Source organism: Pteropus medius, unplaced genomic scaffold, assembly GCF_902729225.1.
Source record: "Pteropus medius unplaced genomic scaffold, Ma_sr-lr_union100, whole genome shotgun sequence".
Taxonomy (NCBI): domain Eukaryota; kingdom Metazoa; phylum Chordata; class Mammalia; order Chiroptera; family Pteropodidae; genus Pteropus; species Pteropus medius.
Window position 1 is genome coordinate 8,529,348 of NW_024355008.1, and position 6,226 is coordinate 8,535,573.

The 6,226-nt window shown below is 36.0% G+C and overlaps 1 pseudogene; it reads left to right on the top strand.

The window, feature by feature from the left end:
• The first annotated feature begins 4,564 nt into the window (after positions 1–4,564).
• LOC120598092 (annexin A7-like) lies at positions 4,565–5,962 on the top strand (annotated as a pseudogene).
• The last annotated feature ends 264 nt before the right edge of the window (positions 5,963–6,226 follow it).

Genomic DNA, 6,226 nt, shown 5'->3' on the forward strand with positions numbered 1-6,226 from the left:
GACCCCTGGGTCAGAGACAAAGGACTTTGGTTTACAGGGCACAGCAGGCAACATGAGCTTCATGTTCAAATTGGTTCTCATTGTTTCCCAAGTCCTATCCAGAGATAAGGATGTGGACACACAGTGGATTTGTGTCACAGCTGAGGAATTTTGAGTTTAGGAGACCCTCAATTTTATAGGAAAATGCTAGCAAATCTACCTGATATTTTCTAGGAAGGAAAAATTATCTTTATCACCCTGGTCAGGAAACATATCTGTTAGCTGCCCTGGATGGAGACATTAGCTCTACGAACATCTGTGCAAACAGGACAAAGATATCAGTGCTTCTTGCTCAGAAGATTTCTTGTGCAGAAATGTGAGACATATAAAGAATTGTCTCTCAACACTAAGATTTAGTGAGAAGAGATTATTTAAGATCAGCAACTAAAGTGCTGAGTTCTTAGTAAGTACAATAAAATATGATACAAATATAGCGTTGAACATTTGATGGTTAGTTGGACTCATCCTAAGGTGACACCTAATAAATTAATCTCTTTTCCTTGAATGCAAGAACCTGTGACTTGGTTTTAACCAAAAGAATATGCCAAAGGTGATGACATCACCCCCATGATTAGGTTACTCTAATCTATCTATCTATCTATCTATCTATCTATCTATCTATCTATCTATCTATCTATCTATCTAATCTTAGGAGACCTATGGCATATAGTTTAGAAAGATAAATATATCACCAAAGATCATGTGTGTGTGTGTGTGTGTGTGTATACATACAAGGCCAAGATCTGCTGCTTTTAAAAAAGCAAACTTCTGTATTGTAATTGTTTATAGAAAGGTTCATGTATGTGGCAGATTACGAGTGCCCTCTAAGACCAAAACCAGCCTCAAATCTATAGCCAATAAAAAGCTGGCATCCTCAGTCATATAGCTGCAAGGATCAAAATTCTGCCAACAACCTAAATGAGTTTGGAAGCAGATTCTTCTCTACTTGAGCCTCCAGGTAAGAATGTAGGCTGGTCAACATCTTGATTGTAAGCTTTTAAAACCCCGATCAGAGTTAGACTATACCCAGACTCTTGACCCAGAGAAACTATGAGTCAATAAATATGTATCGTTTTAAGCTGATAAATTTGTGGTTATCTGTTATGCAGCAATAGAAAACTGCACAATACCTCAGCATGGACCAGAACTTAATCTTTTGAATACCGCCTCTCTTTTATCTCAATGAAATAAAAATCAAATCTTCTTGAAATTTATCCTGTAACTTTTTTGATCTATTCCTGGAAGGCTTAAGCTGACCCTATGTACATCATTATAAGTCATTTCCACTAAAAAATCCATTTGGTAGTTTGTTTGTTCTTGCTTTATAATCATCTCACAAGAATAGAAACAAGGTTAATAAGCCTTCAGTTGATTCCCCATTTTCTTTGGTAAGACCTTATTAGTATTCCAATCTATGAAGAGCCTCTGTTTATTAAACCTATGATTACTATATTACTACAAAACTTAGCATTTAATTTTTCTTAACAGTTGTATTGTTTCTCCAGCATCATTGTGTATGTCTTCTGTCTTACAGATATTTTTATATTTCCCACAATATTTGCAACAGTGTCAGGCAAAGAGGAGATGGTTGTTAAATATCTGTTGATTGAAAAACAATCTGATTTTTTAAATGTTTCTGTTAACAATTGATCTGCCTGGATACTGAAGAATTTACTCAGTATGAACTCGCCCCGCACCACCCCTACCTTCTGCTCTGGGCTGTTTAACTCATTTGCAAAGCCCAGAATTGAAATAACCACTGAGGAGAAAAAAACGAGGTCTTATGTCAAAATCGCTTTCCAGGTTAGTTCTATTTTCAGTCACTATGTGGCATAATTTATGCCTATGTCAAAAGGCACATTCATTTGAATACTCAGGATCAGTCTTTATACATAAATTAAATCAGAATTTCAACATATTTGCTACAAAAAGAATAATGGAATGGATAATTGGATAATCATAAAAATGAGGAGGAAAGAAATTTCAAAGGTATTTCTAAAAATAGGCTTTTGTAAATAAGTCTATTTGTTATAAATGAGTAAACATGTGTCCATTATTGAATACTGATAAACCTAGGTTATAATTTTATTACCCATAATTTTCGGCCAGTCACTTCTCATCTCTAAAACTCTCTATAGTGGCAAGCAGCCAGCATTCTTGGGATTATGTGTAATAAAACTTCTACGTTATAAACCTTCTGCATTTCACTTCAAACTGGAGTACATCTGACAAGATAAAATACTAGATAGTTTCAAGTTTGGCTTTATTCTTTAATGAAGAACTAATTAGACCTCCCAAAAGTGATAGTTATTGTCATGACTTATATGCTTATTCATTTTCTACAGTGTCTAGAAGGAGATAAAAGCCAAATATTTGTAAAAATCTATTTATTAAAAAAAAAAAAAAACAGAACAAAACAAAAAATATAACTTTTTCTAACCTGGAAATAAGATGCTATAGGAACATTTTTGACCTATTCATATTCAAGGAGCAGTCTTTCTCTGTCTCTCTCTGTCTCTCTCACAAACACGTAATTTGAAACTTCTAACTTATTTCTTAGTACACAAATCTGTTTGAGGAATTTTAAAATTGTAGAAACATTGAACCAATCACCTGCCATTTTTGCCTTAAGCCAGTAGTTTCTTACTGCTTCCTTTTGAAAATAACTTTGTTAAAACAATTGTTATAATTCTAAATTACAGTCTAAGTAGAAAGATAGTGGTAATGTTAATAATTTAGTGAAGTTTTTTGTTACTTATATTTCTTTTCCATGAATTACTTGAATTTCCATTTCTTGGATGACTTTAAATAGTTTTAGCTGATCCTGACTTGCTGCTGCTACCTATTTTTTGGTCTGTACTAAAAGCAAAGTATTTTAAAATAGAATTTCAAAACGGTTTCAAAACATCTATTTTCCTTATAAAGTATATATTAGACAATTATTTAGTGCCTTGCTCATATTTTTTCCTCAGTATAGATTTGAAAAATTAAAAATAGCAAAAAACAAAACAAAACAAAACAAAACAAAACTGGGAGAGTTTATTACAAGCAGACCTGTCCTACGAGAAATACTAAAGGAAATTTTCAGATTGAAGAGCAATAACACCAGATAGTTTTGTAGAAAAAAGTGAAGAGCACTAGAAATACTCTTTTTAAAAAGACAACAGATTATTTAATGCAAATATTATAATACTGTTTTGGGGGTTTATAACATATCTAGATTTAAAATATATGATCATAATACTACAAAGGATGGTGGAGTAAGTGGAAATATAGTGTTATATAGTTCTTACATTATACATAACTTAGTATGTTATATATTAACTCAAGGGGTATTGTGGCAAATTATAGATGCATAATGTAAACCCTAAACAGCTACTAAAATGTAAAATAGAAGTAAGTATTTTAAAAGCCAATAGAGAAAAGAGAGTAGTGTTAGCAAGAGAGTGGTGTAGGGATTTCTAGCATTTGTCCCCTCCTAGAAACATCAATTTGAGCAATTATTATATCTTAATATAATACTAATACTAATACTAATATAATACTAATCTTACACAAACTGTCCCAGAAAAATAGAGGAAGATGAAACATGTCCCAACTCATTTTATGAGGCCAACATAAAGCTTTCAAAAACACAGACACAAAAATCCTTAATAAAATACAAGCAAATTAAAATCAGCCATATACAAAAAGGATAATATATCAGGATAATATAAAATTGGAGTTATCCCAAGAATGCAAGGAAGATTTAACTTTTGAAAATCAAAATAACAAAAAAATATAAATTTTTGATCTCAACAAATGTAGAAAAAGTTGACAAAATTCAGCAACCTTTCGTGATTAAAAAAGAAAAACTCTAAAAGTGATAATAAAAGGAAACACTCTAAATTTGGTATCAAGTTATGCTGGCCTTAAAACAAGACATTTATTATTTTATAATTCTGAAAGTCAGAAATCCAAAATGGGTCTCACTAGGCTAAATAAAATCATGGTGTCAGCTGGACTGAGTTTCTTCTTTGAAGATCTAAAGGAGAATCCATTTCCTTGCCTTTTCCAGTTTCTGGAGGCTGTCTGCATTCTTTGGTTTGTGGCTCTCTTCCATCTTTAAGCTAGCTAGCAATGACCAGTCAAGTCTTCCCCATGTCGCATCACTGATTTTGCCTTTGCCTCCCTCTTCCTCATATGAGGACGCTTGTGATTATATTGGGCCCAGGTGGTTAATTTAGAATAATCTCCTTATTTAAGGTCAACTGATTAGCAACCTTAATTCCATCCACTACCTTAACTTCTGGGAATTAGGACATGGACATCTTTGGGGAGTCACTATTCTACCTACAACAATCTATATGTTCACATATTAGCAACCATCCCCCGGATTTTTTCAGAGTAAATCTCAGACATCCTATCATCTCATTTCTTAGCTATTTCAGTACATATTTTTTAAAGAATTCATTAAAAAAAAAAAAGAAAAAAAATCACACCTAAAAATTATAATTTCTTGGTGACGCTGCTCCCTGGTGTCAGAATGTCATACCCAGGCTATTCCCCCACAGGCTACCCACCCTTCCCTGGGTTTCCTTCTGCAGGTCAGGAGTCATCTTTTCCCCCTCCGGGTCAGTATCCTTATCCTAGTGGCTTTCCTCCGGTGGGAAGAGGTGCCTACCTACCAGTGCCAAGTAGTGGCTACCCAAGAGCTGGAGGCTATCCTGCCTCTGGCAGTTATCCAGCCCCTGGAGGCTATCCTCGTGCCCCACAGCCAGAGGGAGCTCTTCCTATCCCAGATTTCCTCCAGTCTAAGGGTTTGGAACCCCACCAGCTGGAGCTGACTTTTCTGGCTATCCACAGCCACCCTCCCAGTCTTATAGAGGTGGCCTAGCACAGTTCCCATTATCTGGTGGCTTTCCTGGAGGACAGATGCCTTCTCAGTATCCCAGAGGACAAGCTCCATACTGCTAGCCAGCCTGCTGTGATGACTCAGGGAGTTCAAGGAACAATCTGACCAGCTGCCAACTTCGATGCTGTGAGAGGTGCAGCAATTCTTTGTAAAGCAATGAAGGGTTTGGGGACAGACGAACAGGCAATTGCGGACGTTGTGCCAACCGTTCCAACGATCACAGGCAAAAAATTCAAGCAGCTTTTAAGACCATGAATGGCAAGGATTTAATCAAAGATCTCAAATCAGAGTTAAGTGGAAATATGAAAGAACTGATCCTTGCCCTGTTCATGCCAACTGCATATTCAGATGCCTGGAGTTTACAGAATGCAATGAAAGGAGCAGGAACTCAGGAACGTGTATTGATTGAAATTTTATGCACAAGAACTAATCAGGAAATCTGAGAAATTGTCAGATGTTATTAATTGGAATTTAGACAAGACTTTGAAAAGGACATTAGTTCAGATACATCAGGGCATTTTGAATGTTTACTTATACCCATGTGCCAGGGAAATTGTGGTGAGAACCAGAATGTTAACCACCAATTGGCTCAGGAAGATGCTCAGCATCTCTCTCAAGCTGGCAAGGGAAGACTGGGGACAGATGAATCTAGCTTTAACATGTTTCTTGCCAGTAGAAGCTTTCTTCAGCTGAAAGCTACCATGGAGGCCTATTCCAGGATGGCTAATAGAGATTTGTTAAGCTATGTCAGCCGTGAGTTGTCAGAAATGTTGAAAGTGGTTTGAAGATTATCTTGCAGTGTGCCCTGAACAGCTCTGCCTTCTTTGATGAGAGGCTCTACTATTCTATTAAAGGTGCCGGCACAGATGACTCCACCCCTGGTCAGGATTGGTCACTCGAAGTGAGATTGATCTTGTACAAATAAAACAGATGTTCAATCAGATGTATCAGAAGACCCTGGGCATAATGATTGTAAGTGACACGAATAGAGATTTCCAAAGGCTTCTTCTGGCCTTCGTTGGCCAGTAGGAGGGATTTTTTTTAAATAAATGAAGGTAGTCAAAGCTTATCCTTCAAAGCAGTGCCTCACCTGCATGCAGCAATATCAACCATCACCTAACCAAAAGAGCTTTTTATAAGAGGCTGTGTCCGAATATTGCGATTGGTTTGCACATGTGGTTATTGCCTTAATCCCACTGTTATTTTTTCTCTACATGCAATCAATGTAAAGCCATATCATAATGATGTAGTAATAATGCAATGTTTGTAAGCATAATTTTCTTACTGCTCTTA